At 34.7% G+C, this 19,808-nt stretch overlaps 1 non-coding gene across 1 annotated transcript; it reads right to left on the bottom strand.

The window, feature by feature from the left end:
* Nucleotides 1-2,587: 2,587 nt before the first annotated feature.
* On the bottom strand, nt 2,588-2,694 carry LOC118893759. Its single transcript, XR_005019599.1, has one exon. It is a non-coding gene; the product is annotated as a U6 spliceosomal RNA (small nuclear RNA).
* Between the last annotated feature and the right edge of the window lie 17,114 nt (nt 2,695-19,808).

The raw sequence follows: 19,808 nt of genomic DNA on the forward strand, positions 1-19,808 counted from the left end.
ATCAAGCCATCTTCAACAGCAGGAGTCAAGTACTTGGAGGTATTTGCGTCTTCTGATATCACTGGTGCATGTGACCACCTCCCCAGTTCATTAACATACATTCTTAACTAGGCTTTCTTTCTTTTTAATTAACTTTTTTGAAGTATACTTAGTATACAGAAAATTGCACATATCTAACGTATACATTTTGATGAGTTTGGACATATGCATACATCTGTGATATCCTCACCACATACAAGGTAATAAACCTATCTATCACCTCCGAAAGATTTTTTGTGTCTCCTTGCTTTTTTTGTGTATGTAGTAAGAATGTGAGATCTGCCTCCCCAGCAAGTTTTTAAATGCACAACGGAGTACTGTTAACTGTAGGCACTATGTGGTACAGCACATCTTTAGAACTTATTCCTCTTGTATAAATGTAACTTTAGACCCATTAAACAATTCAGTTCCTCCTCCCTACATCTTCTCAAGTTGCACAAGTACTCACAATGCATTATAATACAGTTCCTGCCTATTTCTCTACATTAATCTCTCCTCTATTTGTATTGATTGATTTTCTTCTGGTACACTGGCCTCCATGCATTTCACCCAATATCTCAAGCCCATTTTTGTATCAGGATCTTTCCACTTGCTGTTCCTCCTGCACGGAGAGCTCTTCTGCTCACGTTTCACATATTTCACATTTCACATATTTCACATTTCTCAAATCTCAACTCAAAACCTTCTTAAAAATTTCTGACTATTCTACTTAAAACTAGCCCTCAAAGACATTTTCTTTCACTTCACATCATTCATTACTTTCACAGATATCATCACAGGGTAATATTTTTGTTATTTTTGTCTATTGTTTAACTATTTATCATCTGTCCCCCTAAAATATATTCTACAGGAATACAGGAAACTAATATTTATTGTTTTTTTTTCTTTTTGCAGCCACAATGCACAGAGCAGTCTTGGCACATTTGTAGAATAATGTTCTGCTGGCAACAAGTCAAATGAAACAAAGAAACGAAGAATAACAAGTCTTTTCTAAGACCAAGGAGCTTCCCTGAAACCTTCTATATTTATCATGGATGGTGCTTCCTCTGGTCAATATAATGCCCCAAATAATATAAACAGACCTCTCTAACCTTCACTTGATTTCCAGGTAAAGTTTGAAATCACTTTCAAGTCTACCCATTAGACTGACTCTTTTTATACTGACGATGTCATAAATTAATTCATTATGTAATTCAACAAAGTGATCAAGGTTGAGCATGCCGTATCTTTTGGAAATTATGCCTTGAAGCATGAAGTGGTCCTTACTGTGATCAGCCATAGCAGATATTCACTACCCAAATCTCTTGGCAATCAGAGATTATGATTTTTTTTTTTAACATCTTCATTGGAGTATAATTGCTTTACAGTGGTGCATTAGTTTCTGCTGTATAACAAAGTGAATCAGCTATACATATACCTATATCCCCATATCTCCTCCCTCTTGTGTCTCCCTCCCACCCTCCCTATCCCACCCCTCTAGGTGGTCACAAAGCACCGAGCTGATCTCCCTGTGCTATGAGGCTGCTTCCCACTAACTACCTATTTTACATTTGGTAGTATATATAAGTCCATGCCACTCTCTCACTTTGTCCTAGCTTACCCTTCCCCCTTCCCGTGTCCTCAAGTCCATTCTCTACATCTGCATCTTTATTCCTGTCCTGCCCCTAGGTTCTTCAGAACCATTTTTTTTTTTTAGATTCCATATATATGTGTTAGCATACAGTATTTGTTTTTCTCTTTCTGACTTACTTCACTCTCTATGACAGACTCTAGGTGCAACCACCTCACTACAAATAACTCAATTTCGTTTCTTTTTATGGCTGAGTAATATTCCATTGTATATATGTGCCACATCTTCTTCATCCATTCATCTGTCGATGGACACTTAGGTTGCTTCCATGTCCTGGCTATTGTAAATAGAGCTGCAGTGAACATTGTGGTACATGACTCTTTTTGAATTATGGTTTTCTCAGGGTATATGCCCAGTAGTGGGATTGCTGGGTCGTATGGTAGTTCTATTTTTAGTTTTTTAAGGAACCTCCATACTCTTCTCCATAGTGGCTGCATCAATTTACATTCCCACCAACAGTGCAAGAGGGTTCCCTTTTCTCCACACCCTCTCCAGCATTTACTGTTTGTAGATTTTTTGATGATGGCCATTCTGACTGGTATGAGATGATACTTCACTGCAGTTTTGATTTGCATTTCTCTAATGATTAGTGACGTTGAGCATCCTTTCATGTGTTTGTTGGCAATCTGTATATCTTTGGAGAAATGTCTATTAGAGATTATGATTTGACTACAGAATTTTTCATTTATCTTTTCACATTGCCAAGGTACTAACATGCTTTCTCTTTTAATTACTCTAAATCATATCCATGAGAACTATACTTTTTAATGCAGTGTTACCTATAATTATTTTATCTGTTATGCTTTTTCAAACAAAAGTATATATTCCATTACAATGCATGGACTTTTAGTTTAGTTTTTTTTTTGGCAAGTTTAAAAAAAAGAGGGGGGCGTCTATTTGTAGTAATTTTTTTTTTTTTTAAATATGGAACGCTTCACGAATTTGCGTATCATCCTTGCGCAGGGGCCATGCTAATCTTCTCTGTATCGTTCCAATTTTAGTATATGTGCTGCCGAAGCGAGCACTGTAGTAATTTTTCTTTTTTTTTTTTTTTTTGGTAGTAATTTTTAATAGGTATCCAGGTTTAGTAAAAAGGTAGACTTTAGTTATCTCAAGACCAAATAATATTTAAATGTTCACTATTTAAGTCATTAAAAGAAGAATGACTTTTTGTGTTTCCTGAGGCTAATGAGAATCAGAAATCTGTTTTTTCAGCAATAAATTTATATTATTGGGCTTCCCTGGTGGCACAGTGGTTGAGAATCTGCCTGCCAATGCAGGGGACACGGGTTCGAGCCCTGGTCTGGGAGGATCCCACATGCCACGGAGCAACTAGGCCCGTGAGCCACAATTGCTGAGCCTGCGCGTCTGGAGCCTGTGCCCCGCAACAAGAGAGGCCACGATAGTGAGAGGCCCGCGCACCGCGATGAGGAGGGGCCCCCGCTTGCCGCAACTAGAGAAAGCCCTCGTGCAGAAATGAAGACCTAACACAGCCATAAATAAATAAATAAAATAATTTAAAAAAAAATAATAATAAATAAATAAATTTATATTATGGTTTTCAAGATTGTTTGCATTTTAAGAGAAGAACACTGAATATGGGTTCTACACTTGGGGATTTCTTAAAGCTGAATGACAAAACAAAGGAGAAGAAAGTACAAAATTAATCAGTATAAAAAGAAATCTAGCACTGATAAATATCAATGAAGTCAGTACAAAGTAAAAACTATCACTAGATTGGAATTACTTTGTAAAATCTGAACAAAACTAATACTTTCCATATTAATAAATATTGTACAATCAATTGTTCCTATTCTGTGAGAATTTAGATGTGGAACAAAGTGAAATTTATTCTCCAGAATATTTTGGTAGGCATTCAGATGTTTTCATTGATTCCAGATAAATAGGAGTATCAAATTCATATATCCAGTAGACCACTGGACTAAGGCCAAAGCCTTGTGTTTACCAATTTGTATGTTAGCTAAATTCACTCTGTGGTATGACCATAGATTACACTGGTGCTCAGACTGTATGCACTATTTTTTCCTCTAGCAGCTGTCTTAGGCATATACCATACTTTGTTTTCAAGAATGTCTAAGCAAGACATGTGATTTTAGAAAAACACAAATCTCTCATATTATGATTCCATTTCATTTAATATCTCATCCTTTTAAAACACATATCCCTTTAGTCAATCTTTGCATCAGTCATTCCTGAAAAAGAATGGCAAATCCAGCCCCTTGCAAATGCATCAAGTTGTGTATTCCTAGTGCATTGATGACAGAGCTTTTTAACAGTAGCACTGTTGATATGTGGAACTGAATAATTCTTGGTTGTGGGAGGCCATCCTGTGAAATGTAGGATGTTTAGCAGCCAGCATCCCTGGCCTCCATCCCCCAGTGCCAGTAGCAATGCCCCCTGCTTAGTTGTGACAGACAAAGATGTCTCCAGACAGTGCCAAATGTTCTCTGGGGGAGGAGGAGGAAAACTGGCCCTAGTTAAGAACCACAAGATTGCAACATTGCCTATAATATTTATATTTAGGTGAATAATTTAATTAAGCACTGAAAGCAAACCCTAAGCAAAATGTGCGCGTTTAAAGAAAAAAAGAAGGCTGAAATCAGCACATGGCTAAAGTCCTGAAAAGAAGTAGGCCTTAAGCATATGTTTGCTAATTAATCTGTATGAAGGCTTACAATGGAGGCCAATATTGTTATAGGATATTTTTCTGTTTTTCCATCTCTAAGCTATTGTCATAAAAGCTTGAAGTTCAAAATGACCTCAGAGTTAATCTAATCCAAATCAGTAGTTGTATAAATGCAAAAAATGAGTCACTATTCCCCAAGGGTTCATACTAGCATAGCTGATCCAATACCCCGAAACTCTAGACTCCACTGTCTCACACCAAATTCCCCAAAACATTCTGTACACCCTCAAGCATATACTTAGGCTCTCTCCAGCAGTACACTGAACCGAAACTCACGAAAACATTGAAAAGCTCCTTTACACTAAAGTGTGTGGTTGATATGGCTTAGTAAGTAAGTTCCATTCTGTTTTAATTGGTATAGAGACAAGCTGGAGAAATTGACACTTGAGGTTTTATGTGGGAGAAGGCAGAGGCAAGAATGCTTAGGTTAGGAGGAGCTCAAAAAGTCACTTTCAGTAAGCAACAGCATACAGTATATATTAGAGGTTTTATCCTGACTCTATCTAACCATCTATCTTTATTTTCACCTTGGTTTTCATTGAAATGCATTAACTCAACATACCTTTTCTGAAGAAAAAATGTCTTGACTTTTGGTTTTGGGCAATAATGACATTAAAATATAATTTGTGGTCTTTTTGATGACTTAGTGATCTTGGCTTATTTGATATTTTTCAATACTGACAATACTCCCCCAAATTAAAAAAGAAACAGTTGATACTAATTTAAAACACAAAAAAATACATATGTTCATGTAAGTTGGCTAATGAAATTAGTTGATTATTTGAAATAAAATTGGATCCTAATAGCATTTTAAAAAGGTCTTTAAAGAAAAATTGAATACATTAACTAGGGAGATAATAAATGTAAAAGCTATAATAATAACAAGCTTACACATTTTAAAGACAATGTGCATATTTGGAAAAAAATACATGCAAAATATATGATACAGGATTAACTACCTCTAAGGGACTTTGCAATTTGTACAGTGTACTTTGACAAATTAATAAGAAAAAAACCATGAGGACCACAATGATAAAAATACGTAAAAAAATGAATAGGCAATGCCCAAAGGAAAGATAAGAATCAGGGTATTAAATATTTGTCATTATTTTTGCTGACAAGTCTATTTCAAATAGCCTTCCAGTGTTGACTGAATGTCCTGCTTTATAATTCCTGACTCCCAAGGAAAAATTCCAAAGAACAGATTTCTTAGCTTCCTTTGCAGTTAGGAAACCCACATGTGAATTTGGCTCCACAAACTTGATGCATCAATATCCTAAATGATACATAAATTGGTAGGAGTGGCTGCAGGCAACAGAACTTAAGGCAATAGAAGAAATGTTCACTTTATTATAAGGCAAGATACAGCTGATGGCTCAAAAAAAATTCTAGCTGAAAAATGAAATTTTATCATCCCATGGTTTGCAGTAGCAAAATAGCTAATTAAATTATGACCTAGAGTAAAATGCCCACTGAGCCACGAGACTTTGAGGGATCAGGTGGCTGTTTTGAGAGAACAATATTAAAGGGCATGAGGAATGTGTAAACTGTGAAGGTGAGTCGATTGTCTCAAACTGTACTGACAGCTTGAAGGAAACAACAAACGTGAAGCCCTAAGTCTTGGCTCCAGGCACAGAGAAAAACCAGGGGAATTTTATGAATGATGAAATAATCTTGTATCATCTACAACTGTAGACTTAACTCAGAGCTCCAAACTCAAAAGTTTGATCATACCAATTATAAAATTTAAAAGTTTGTTACATACACAGTCCCATTATTACCACAGTATAGGAAAGCTAGTAAATCGATTGATAACAAGAAAGATTCTGAATATTGGAGCAGGAAAATGTGGTAGGATCCAGATGGCTTAGTGTCCCCCGAACTCCCAAACATCTGAATCTTCCCTGTGAGAAGAAACAGCCCTTCCTTCCAAGTCCAAGAAGGCCTGTTTTGCTTTTGCTTAAAATCCAATAACAACCTCATCTGAGAGAGTTACCTTTCCAGGGAAAACTATTCTTATTCTTCCCATCCTCTACCACTTCTAATTATCTCCTGATCTAAATTAGAATCAGAATTCAACATGCCCCAGGGAGACAATTACAAACTCAAATTCTAGAAGAGATGATTAAGCATGAAATCATTGTAATAATTTTGGATTTGTATCAGCAAAAATCTAGAAAATATGTATAGGAATAAATTTTGAAAGTAGTAAAGCAAGGATTGCAGAACATAATTTTAGAACGCAACATTTATTAATATGGTTGCCCTTCCCATCAATTTAGAATTGTTGTGCTAACCTCAGCACATGATAATGGGGTTTGCTTTGTTGCTTGGTTTGCTAATTAAAACATGGACTTAATGATGACTCCGAGATACCCCAAACTCTTTGGTACTTTGTGTATAAAAAGACTCATCTAATTAAGGAAATGAGAATGGTAGAGTGGTTTTATCATGTGTAATTCATTCAACCAATTCTTTACATCTCTTAAGAGAGGATGGCAAATGCTTTCTACCCTGTGTATTGAGAAATACATGGATGACAGCACACCAGCATCTTTAAAACCTATTGTTGAGGTTGTTCTCTGTTAGCTAGAACTGCTGCTAAGAGATTTTGCAGCAAATAGGCTCTCTTATTCCATGAGCAGAATGAGATCCTTGGGTGTTGAGACCAAATAATATCAATGAACCATCAGATGCAAAATGTAATTTCTGTAACTAATAGTGGTACCACAAGAGAGCATTTTTCAATGGCTACTTGACCACAGAATCTCTAGAACTGAAATATATGTACAGAACTCTAAGGTCTACATGATTTATGTAACAGGAAAACCTTGTGGTTGGTCTGGTAGAAAAATGATGCCCCCAACTACAACCGGGATGTACAGCTCTTCAGCCAAGTTCCGGCCCTGAGTCATTGCAAAGATTCAGGGCCCAGTGAATGATTAAGTATTTAAGTACACCTGAGTGATAAACATGATAACAGCACAAATATCTTTTCCCAGCTTTTCCAAATGAGACTGTGGACATTTTCTGGGCTAACTATGAACTATGGGGAGAGAAATAGCTAGACATTTTGAGAATATTGATAAAAGCTTCAAGCTCATGAAAATACCTAGGGCACAGTTTCTAGGCATGTTAATTGGAATAAACATGCTCAGAAACTGGAAGAAAATCCCCAACAGCTAGCTAGCATTCATTCCTTGACCACATTCTTAATCTCAGATTTAGATTTTTATATTCCATTCCTACTTTCTCAGCTCATGTGCCTCAAGCATAAACTTCACCACATCCAAATTTATAAATTCCAGTAATCCCATGCCCCTCGCTCCTGACTGATTCAAGCATAGGATTCTGAAAGGAACTCATCAGTTCTTCTTAGTGGTATCACTGGTTGATAGATCCTAGAGGTCTTATCACTGGAGGAATTCAAAACTGTGAATGGAAGAAAAGAGAGACAGAAGGAACCTGGGTCCTTGACTAGCACAGAATCCCTATACTAGGCAACTGTACAGTTGACCTATCTCTGGCCTTCTACTTTACTGAACTGATAGGTTTTCTTAAAGATCTAACAAGATTCACTAACTGGAGGTTTACTAAAATTTGCAAACAAAATCATCTTAACTTCCTGTGACAAGCTGTGGATGTATAACTGGAAATAAAATAGTCTTTTTTGGTTTAGTTCCATATAAAATAATGTATTTTTTAATGTATGAATTTTTTTCCTTTGTTTTCAAAAAATTCAAATTTTTTTGTTGATAAGAAAGCAATTTTTTCATTAAGCAAAGAGAATGCTGGCCATCTTAACATAATACTTTGAGTTTTAAAAAACATCTTAATACCATTAATAACTTGGCAAATGTGAGATTTTTCTAAATAAATTTCCAGCTATGATGACATTTAATGTTCACTTCAGTGGGATTAATACTTTCTAAGAATTTGCCATTTGAATCCCTGAGGATGTGTTTTGATACAGGTAATATCTACCTCATTAGAACTAGTAGTATTAAGATTTATTCACAGGACATTTTGTGAAGGTTTTTAAATTTATCAGTACACTTATTTATTAATATTTTGTCATAGTTTTAACCTGCTATTTGAAAATTTTAAAAATAATTTTTAAAAAGGCATAAATAAGGATTTGAAACTTTGAATATTAAGTCTAAATCACAAATTTTATCTAGCCAACAGTTTAAATCCTACAACTTCATTAATATAATTCATACTTCTAATAAACACTGACAACTATTTTAAGTTAAATAATTTATGACTACATTTGCTTCCTAAAATTAACATGCTCACACATAATTTATATTCAATTTCATAGAAGAGGGTTTAATCCACATCTTGCTAAAATGTGTAAATGGGTGCTTAGTTACCTTTCCTGTGTTCTTGCCCTTTCGATCTAAAGATACAAGATAACACTTATAAATATTTAAGAATTAGGAAATTCCCATCACCAATTAAAAATAAACTCATGTTTTGAGTTACTTTTAAGTTTGACTATTTTAGTATATTACTGAACAATCCTATAGAACACACTAAAACAATAAAGAATAACAATTATAAAAATTAAAAATTTGACAGAGGCCTTTGAAATTTGCAAATAATTCAAAATTAAATAATCAAGTAATTATTTTATCAAATACATATTGAGGATGATTAAGACGACAGGAAATTTAACACCGACACCACAAAACGCCTCTAAATACTTCCAATTATTTCATTTAATTTAAGAATAAAATAACAGAGCAACAAGAAAACTAATTAAAGAAAAGGATATGTTCCTGTAGATACTGAGTTCCATGATCGTGAATAAACATTTGATTAAACTGCCGTAATACTCAAGCATTACTTAGACAACTACATAATATAATTTTTCTCCTCTATGATTCTATGAAGTGGCCAGCACTAGTTAATCAACCACTTGTTTAATAAGTTAGATGGTTGTCAGTTAGATGGAACCAGTACCCCCTTAAAATCATTATGTCAGAATAAAATTAGGTCAGAGTTTAAAAGACATAGTTAATACAATTTTAGAACTTTAATGAAAATACGAAGTTCAAAAAACTAAAGGTTTCTTGCTTATCCACTTAATATTTGTGCATAAAAACAGTATAGTCATATGAGTTTTAACAGTGATATTTAAATTATTAATTAAATATCATGTTAATTGAAAGGATTTTAAAACGAGTGGTGATGAAGCACTCAGCAACCAGTTTTACAGTTTGAACTTTAAAATGGTTTGAACTTTTGCTTCATAACTAATCAGCCTTCAGTAAACATACCTCAGTGCAGTTTCCAGAGACCCAGAAATTACTGCCATCATGTCCATGTTAAATTACTTTAACCCAATATTACCCAAAATTATGCTTATAGTAATAGTTTATTTTTCTGAGATGTGCTCTTAAATGAACACATGATGCATCACCTCATTATCTACACATAATGGGGGGAAAACACTGAGATTGAACACTGGTGAATTGCAGGGTGTAATCTACCCTTACAGCAATTGAAGGAGATATAGGTAAAATCACAGAACATTTTTGACAATGGTATACAAAATGGAGGTGGGGCTGGAGACAGCCTAATTGCTAAGATCCTGCCTTAGTCCTTCTGGGCTGCTATAACAAAAATGCCATATGGGTGGCTTAAACAACTAACATTTATCTCTTACAGTTCTGGATGCTGGGACATCCAAGATCAAGGCACCAGCAGATCTGGTTTCTGGTGAGAACCCTCTTCTAGATGGCCATTTTCTCGCTGTGTCCCCACATGGGGAAGGGGCAAGGGAATTCTCTGGTGTCTCTCAAATCCCATTCATGAGGGCTCTACTCTCATGACCTAGTCACTTCCCAAAGGCCACACTTGCAAATCCCTTCACATTAGGGATTAGGTTTCAACATAAATTTGGGGGAGATACAAACATTCATTCTCTAGCAGCTCCCTTATAATTCTAAAACTGCATGGCTCTGTGATTAAAAACCCCTTTACAAGGTGGCCAACTAGGTTTATAGGTGCATTGATGATGATGAAATAATGTAATGCCCTAATGAATCTTCTCAAAAAGTTCTAAATTCTCCTATAATCTGAATCATACTCAATTATTAAAAATACTTATAGATAATTATACATATATATGCATATGCTTTTTAAAATTTATAATCATAAATTCATTGTAAATGAATTCATTGTAATTTCTCATTTATCTTTTTATCTACCTCTACCTCCCCTCATCCCCACAGCTGAGACAGAATATTAGCTCAATAAATGACTTGGGATTGACTGACCCCTACCTCCTTAAAAACAAACAAACAACAAACAAACAAATGAAGTGTAGCACATAGCAACTTGGGACAGTTTTCACATATCCTGACAGAAACTTTGATGTTTTGACTTCCACATCTAAAGAGAATAAGACTGATCATGTTAAATTCAAATAAATTTCACTAAATACAAAGGGTATAATCTTCCATTGTCAATGACTTTAACCCCTACTCCTGCAAAAAAAAAATAATAATTCATAAGAGGATTAATATTTTTAAGCATCTGGAATTCTTCCCAGATGAAAATTGTCCACAACTTTAAAAATTATAAATATTCCTCCTTTTATGTCTTTAAAAAGAAAAAAAAATGTGTTAATATTAGAATGTATATCAGAATATAAGAGGTTATAATATTGGTAATGTTGTATGTTAAATATGGGATATGCATTGGTATATACAAAGTAAACTATTATATTTCTAGTAGAAATAAAATTTTATAATATACTTGTATATGTAATCATATGTACTTTGGAAAAAAGAGAATCTGGCATTTAATTTCTTCCTAATAATATGAACAGAGAGAAACTTATGCACATCTGGAATGCTTAAAAATGGTTTAAAATTTCAGAACAGCTTCTACAAATGCCAATATGATATTGTCTATGAATTCAAGTATTGTTATGTTAATGCCTGTATTTTAAATATAGCAAATACTGCAACAAAAATTCAAATAACCAAAAATCAGAGTTTAGACATGCTAGTAAAGCAGCATATTTGCTTCAGAAGTCTCTTTCTAATAAATCAAAATAAGCCTCATTCTAACTCTTCTTTTTCATCTCCTTCTACAAATAAACACCATCATTATGTTGGTATGTGTGTGTCTGTATGCATTTTTTTTTCTGTTTTCACCAAAATGTGTGTATCCAAAAACAACATATAATTTTATTTTGTATTCTGTTTACTTAAATAGTATCACACTGGGCTTATTTTTTGTGTGTTTGTGTTTTTTTTCATCTTTGTTACCATTGAGGTTTGTTCATTGAAAAGAACACTTTTAGCAATAAAATGAATAAAGTATACTTACATGTATCAAAATAGATGCTTCTCCACAAGTATACTGTAAGTTCCTTCTTTTTCAATCTTATCTTACTACCTCAGACATGTACCTTTTATTTCTCACAGATGTTAACATATTAATTTTTATCACAGTATACATAGAAATAGTTTTTCTAATATTCCTGTATTTAGATTTCTTTCCTGTTGTCTTTTTGTCAGACAGCTCAAAATGCAGTATTTAATTATTTATGCCTATTACATTTTAACAAAATTATGTACATTATAAGAAGATTCCACATTTCTACAAGATATAAATAATCCTTTTAAATAATCAAGCCTCCAAATCTACTGAGAAAGTATAGTATTAAAAAGTAAACTTCTTGGCTTCCCTGGTGGCGTAGTGGTTGAGAATCTGCCTGCTAATGCAGGGGACATGGGTTCGCGCCCTGGTCTGGGAAGATTCCACATGCCGCGGAGCAACTAGGCCCGTGAGCCACAACTGCTGAGCCTGCGCGTCTGGAGCCTGTGCTCCGCAACAACAGAGGCCACGATAGTGAGAGGCCCGCGCACCGCGATGAAGAGTGGCCCCCGCTTGCCGCAACTAGAGAAAGCCCTAGCACAGAAACGAAGACCCAACATAGCAATCAATCAATCAATCAATCAATAAATCTTAAAAAAAAAAAGCAAACTTCTTCATTTTGTTTAAAATGAAGAAGGTTTATTTATGAACCAGTTAAGAAAACACCTTGCATAAGACACAGAACATGATCATATCAAAATCTGGCCTTTGAATAAAGGAAGGTCTCTAAAAATGAAGAAGCACATTAACACTGCATTTGATTTAAAATCATATAAATCCAACTATTTTTTAAGGCGAGTAGTAAGGACAAGACATATACTTGTCGAAGTTGTCAGACATATACTTGTCAGACATATACTTGTCTGACCTTTATATATTGTTTAGAGTGACTACAGGTAATCAACTCTGAATGTGCCAGTTCTATATTACCAGAGTTAAGGGACAAAGTAGGTTTTTTTCTCCTCTCATCGCCACAGTTTTGTAAAGGCCCCTGTACCAGTCAGTATTCATATTAGACATAAAGAATGTTGACAGAAGATGCACAGACAAAATATACAAATCCCATAAAGCACCAATCAATTCAACTGACTGACTAGCTCTGGACAGTTTGTTTCAACTTTTGAAGGTTTATGGAAAACTCTGTTTTAGTTTCATCCTATCGTCAAGGTCTAGCTGCCAGCATAATATACAAGGCATTTGGACATATCAGCATTTGACTTAATATTTTGAGGTTGAAACTGGGATATATCTGCTAGCATGCAGCAAATACTGGTAGCTCTGATGAATTCAATTCAGGAATGAGCTTCTTCAGCAGCTGTCTACTCAACGACAGTCAGAACTTCCAGGTCAGGGGAGTCGCTCCTTAGAGGGTCCATAAGCACCCTTGCCGCTCACCCTTCGCCCAGAATACTGACATGTGTCAGAGCAGCAGTGGGGAGAAAGAAAACCAAAGAAGTGATTTAGTCTCCTTGAAATCTCCAGTATTGATTGCCATCTAGAAACAAAACAGAACCCCCATATCTGTTTGTTTATTTGAGCATTCAACCAATGCATATGGATTAAGAGGACACAGAGCTAAATAAACCAAACAGTATTCTGGGCCAGCACTGAGTTTACAATTTATTGGAAGGATTTAAACAATAAACACAATAAGTAAATAACACAACAGAAACAAAGCAAGCAAATTCACTGTCAGCAAGAAGTTTGATTTCACTGGGAGGATATCAACAATAAACATACAGAATAAGTAAAATATTAGAATGTTGAGTGTGAGAAGTGCTTAAGAAACAGCAAAACTGGAAAATGGCACACGGAGTGTTGAAGAATTTCTACTTTAATTAGGGAAGTCAGAGAAAGCCTTCCCGAAGGGTCATGTTTGAGTAAAGACCCGAAGGAAAGGAGGCATACATGTAAGTGTATATGTATAGGTGTATACGAAAATATTTTCCTGCAGGAGAAACATCAAAATGCAAAGGCTTCACCTAAAGCAGGAACATGATAGAATGTTAGATGATTAGCTAGAAACCAGGCTGGCAGAAGTGGTGAGAGCCTTGGGAAAGCAGAAAGAGATGAGGTTGAAGAGGGAATGGGGACCAGAAGATAGAGAAGTCTCACCAGCTCTTGCAAAGTCTTTGGCTTTTACACCAACTGAGATATTTGCACAGAATAATCTCACTTCCTTGGGCTGAGAATAGGTTGAGGTAGGGCAAGCACAGAAACAAGGAGACCTATTTGAAGGGTATTTAGACCTATTTGAAGGTTATTCGGTCAGGACGAAGACTCCAGAAAAAGTCGGCACAAACTCAAACTCAGGAGTCATAGCTGACCTTTGACAAAACATATTCACTTGATTTGGTGAATGATCGGTGACCAAATTTCTTCGGTTTCTGGATGTTGTGGGCAAGAGTACACATAGTGGGTCAAGAAGATATTCATCATAAAGGGGCTGTGAGAATTTGCCAGGAGGGAGCGGATAGGAGTAGGAAGGCAGAAGGGACATTCTCCTAGCTAAGCTACATCAGATTCATTAGCTCTGTTGATACTAAAGGATCTCTTCCAGTCGGGTGCAAAATTTGGAATACATTAGGATGGATGAGAATGTGTAGAATCAGATATGTGCTTTAGCCAAATCACTCTAGCTTCTGATTAGAGAATTGATCACCATTTCAAACCTTTGCCAGTCTTGACAGTAATAATCATGATGTACTTTAAATCTAATAATATCAACTTTTGGATACAGACTCTGTCTTACCCCTCTCCAGGTCCCCAGGACTTAAAAATTCTAAGACAGAAGAGGCATTTATGGAGATGGTAGTATGGTGGTATCTCTCAATATTTATGAGACACCAAACACTGCTTCATGTATTTTAATGACAAAGACATAAAAATACAGGTAGTTAGGGAAAAAACCTTCTAAAGTCAGGTTTATATTTTACCCATATATTTTTTAAATAAAATATTTGCTTGGAATCATTTCATTTTGTAGAACTCAGAAGAAAACAAATCATCCAGTTTAATTCTTTAATTTCTGAAAGAGGATTCTGAGACAAATAAAGTTAAGTGACTTGCATACTGGACCTTAGTTCTGGCACTTTCTAGGCCATAAAAAATGTGAGATAGCTTCAAAGAGTGCTATGCTTATAGCCAAGTGTATGGAAAAGAAGAAGAAAAGAAAACGGTTATGCCTCTGCCAGAAATGAGTATTATTTCACCTCTCCTTTTTGTCACACAGGAAGCAGGTATAGGACTGGGAGATAGAGCGACGGGCTCAGGGCAGCGTCAGTGTTCATTCACAGCCAGCTCCAAGCCAGCGGTTCCTAAAGATGCAGGGAAGCCAGTCAGGCACACTCCCGATGGGTGGACTAGTTTTATTTAACAGTTTTGAACAGCTGGAGAGCGCACAGCTAACGACCACTTGAGCTTGAAAGTGTCTGATGATTGCATATAAAATATGGCATGCAATGAGGAGAAAAGGTAATAACAATATACAACAGAACAAATGTGCAGTGACAGTTCAAAACGTGTAAATTGCATAACAAATTTTAAAAGAGAACCCTCGTTATGATGTGCATTCTTATAGTAGGATATTTCTTTCAAATCAGAAATAATTTAAACAATTAGAGGAAATCTCTCTTTTCAATCACTTCAGAGTTACGTGAATGGAAAATAATGCAAAGTTAGTAATAGAGAATCAGAAAACCCCAAACAGGGAGATTTGTAGGTCTGGCTGGAGTTTTTCAACAGCGTTTAAGCATCATGTGAACAAAAATATTTACGAGAAGAAACAACCCTTTGGTCAGAGTACCTCTTACCTTGCAGAAAGGGAAAGCTATCAGCAACAAAGCAAGCAGAAGCCAACGCTGAATTCCAAATGCTATTGCAGGGTGAGCTGTACTTTTAAATAACCGCATATGTGTTTTTAGGGATTTGTCTCATGGCTCATGTCTTTTTTTTTTCCTTCACACAACTGTCAACTATATCAATGATGAAAATGAAAAATGTATCACTCAAAACTATTTTTTTGCATTTTCTGAACTGTACCTTATCTAGTGAGAATGAAAGTTCTCTCTCCCTTTTTTTCCTAAGAAATACATTTCTGTAACATTTCTTCACTATCAAAGTACAGCAACAAGTTGAAGGGAAAAAACGGGACATAGACAGATAACCACACAGCAACCATTTCTTGGGGAGCTCACTAGGTGCTCCAAAGTATAGTAAGGAACAAAACCCAACATAAAGAAGCAGCATCCTGTTTTGAGAAATAAATCACTTTTGGACCAATAACACCACCTTCTCTGCATTGTTTCCTCCATAGCACTTATTACAACCAGCCATATTAAATATTTCTGTTATTTAGACTTTTATTGTCTGATCCCCTCTCTAGGCTGTAAACTCCATAAGGTCATAGATTTTAGTCTATCTTACATATGGATTTTTTCCCGCTGCTTCAATAATATTTAAATGGATCAATAAAGAATATCAAATTTTGCTGAAAATTGTTTAATCAAATTGTGAGTAAACAACATAAACAAAGGGGGAGGAAAACTTAAATTCTCTGAGACATTTAATGTCAGCTATGATGAGGTGGTCACAGAGGTATGAGGAGCCTATGTCAGCACACGAAATTGCATCAGTATCTCCATATTAATCACCACACAAAGGCAAGGTCGAAATCAGTTCAGTGTATTCCTTGTCTCATTAACTACATCCAAAAGTTATTTTTTTTCTTCTTAAAAATAATAATTTTGTAATTTCATTTCTGAGATTCCATATTTGGAAAGGAACTTAGAAGTTATCTCTTCTAAATGCCCAATTTTTGATCAAAGCAAAATAAACTCAAGAGGTATTAAGATATGTGTTAAAAAGTCCTTGATTGATGAAAAGGGCAGGACTGGGACCTATATTCTGAAGGCTTACTTCTTCTATTATGAACTTCTATGAACCACTTGCTTGAATGTTCTCACACAATGCTGACTGCATTACCTCAAAGAAATACAGTAAAGCTAGAAAATGCTCACAGAAAGACAACTAAACTATCATTAAAGAAATGGAGCCACTTTGTATAGAAAGACCTTAAAGATTAGAATCTTCAGTCTGGAAACTCTGACATCTATTAAATCATGAAGAAGGTGGATAGTGTGAAAGCCAACTTCTCCACACACTTCAATTATACCAGGTCTGAGGGCACTCTTTGAAGTTTAAAAGAGATAAATTTAGGACAAATAATGCGAAGTGTCATAGTACTTTATTTATTAGGTGGAGCGCTCATGGAAGTAACACAGGCTGAGAATATAATAGGTTCATAAAAGCTTTAGATAAAAAACATACAATAAGTCAATTCTAGACTATTCAAGGGAAGTAGTGGCCCAATATACCATTAATACTGCTTTTATCTTTGCCAAACTACAGGGCTCTCCTTGTTCTGTAGTTATATCTGAAGTGATTGAGTTTGAATATTTTCAGACTGAAATTAAAGAACCAGATGTCTTGGTAACATGGGCTAAATAGCAAGAGTTGATGAGGCGCCATGCTCTACACATAACAAGGACCCAATGGCTGTTGAATAAATTAATTTCCTGAAGTCAGGGTAAAGCTTCCAAATGAGCATTATGAAAATGGGATTATATATATTCACAAACATGAAAACGTACCAAAGGCTATCTCAACCAGAGAGGCATTCTATATTTTGGTACACAGAGAGGTTTGTTTTGAAGCATCTTAGTCTTTTGGTTTTAGGGATCTTATCTTCTCTCACATCAGGATGTCCATCACATTTTAAAACGTTAATCTTAGCTTTAGAATAAAATACCATCATTATGTATTACTCTCCCTCAGTAATTTTTTAATTGCAACATTTTTACTAAGTATTGAAAGATCATCTCAAATTTATCATGGGCGTTTATGTTGAATCGTGTTCTCTTATGATAGTTGCTGCTTCATTGATGTGAATGACTTGCAGAATAATGTTATTGGAACATGTATAAACTAAGCATAAGAGCTTATATATATTTTTTGTAAAATGATAAATATTTGTGCCTATAATACAACATAAAAAGTAATATCTGCAAGCAAAAATCTCAAAACTAATAGCATTCAAATTAATATTAATTTTATGTAAGAGATTCTTTTGGTTCACCAAAACTAAGTGCTTGATAAGTGTGAATATGGCACCAACAATTAAAATGAAAATTCTTTAGAGATTAATACACATAGAGCAAAGTAAACTCTTGGTTCACTTTTCTCTAGGTGGCAAAATTTTCAAATAGTTCACATAATTCATTGCAACATCATTTGAAGCTCATTTGGCAAAAACCTATAAGATATAAAATATTGCCACCTCTGTTCTTTTTGCAGAAAACTAAAGGTGGTATGAAAGCAACAATGATCACTATAGAAAAGTGGATCCTGAAATAACATGAGAGTTACTTGTTACAAGATAGCTATTCACCTTAAATATATGCTTATGTGAAGTATATTCACATTATCATATGAAAGCGCACAGCTTTCAAATTCATATAACCTGAATCAGGTTTGAGAAAAACTGGGCATTGTCACAACCTCAACATGAACTTTTTAAAAAATATAAAATCCTTCTTATGATTAGAGCCACGTGGGGAAGAAATGTTATTGAGTGTTTTTCTCATAATAACTACTCAGTTTACTAAAACTCAGTGAGTAGTGTGTCTGCATATACAAGCACTTGTTAGTTGTTTTTTTTTTCCTTTATATAAAGGGACAATGAGTGGGTCATCTTATGCTATGAAGACAAGTTTAAGAGTTTGGAATCTTTCATTTTTCATATGCTCAAGAGGATTCATGATGAGTGACAAGCTTTTTTAAAATTAAATTTTTTTTCAAAAATTAATCCATATTTATGATAATACTTTCTAACAAAATTATGTGTATACAACGAAAATGGTTCTCTGTCGACACATGAATCCCTTACTTCTGTTCCCAGAAGCAATCATTGTGACTATTTTCCTATGTATACTTGAAAAATATCTTATGTACTTCAAAAATAGCATTATATGTTTATTTCTCCAACAGGGAGCATTAAGGAAAAAAAAAAAAAACTACTACATAATGCTAAGAGAATGATACGAAGTCCACTGAGGAATTTATGGCTACTTTGTAAGTTATGGTTACTTTAAGTTTTTAAGTTGTTTTAGTGAACATTTTCCTACCTACAAGGCAAGTCTTTCTTCATCATTCACAAATTTTGACAACTCAATTGTACATGTTACTAGAACAGTGCTTAAAATATGGCACATTTTTTGTACTTTTACATCCTAAAATCCTACTTATTTTTAGGCCAATGTTATCTCATTGAAAAAGAAATAATAAAAATAAGTCATTAATAAGTAGAAATTTTATAAAAGGGAAAACAGGAGTAGAAATAAATAGATGCTACATCTTCTCCTCTCAGGAATGCACATATGACTTACATAAATATGGGGTAGAGGTTAAGAACAGAAGGGCAGGGACAATATTATCAGAGTATGCATTCTGGGTCTCTCACTAGCTTCGTGATTTGTGAAAGTTATCTAACCTCTCTGTGCCTCAGTTCTCTCATTTATAAAATGGAGACAATAATATTACCCATTTCCTTTAACATGATGATTAAAAGAAATACTGGACAAATCATTCTGTATAGGGTCTAGCACTTAACAAGCTCTCAATAAATGATAGTTATCTTTATTATGTGTATTATCAATATTTAATCATTTGCTTAAAACTTTGTAATAACATAACTAACATCTCTTACAAATAATCACTATTAGTGAAGCAAAATGATAGCTTTAATTATCATATTAAGAGTATGTACTGTACACCACACAGCACTAGCATATTTCATGTATTATCTCAGTTAATTATTAAAAAAAAGTTATGAAGTTAATATTGTCTGAGTTTTCATTTTACAGTAAGGAAAGCTTTGATTATTCCTATAACGTTGTAATAATAACATAGGAATGGGAGTTTTAGGACATAAGTTCTACTTCGTATTTTGTCAATAACTAGCTATGAGATTAAGAG

This window comes from Balaenoptera musculus, chromosome 3 (genome assembly GCF_009873245.2).
Source record: "Balaenoptera musculus isolate JJ_BM4_2016_0621 chromosome 3, mBalMus1.pri.v3, whole genome shotgun sequence".
Classification (NCBI taxonomy): domain Eukaryota; kingdom Metazoa; phylum Chordata; class Mammalia; order Artiodactyla; family Balaenopteridae; genus Balaenoptera; species Balaenoptera musculus.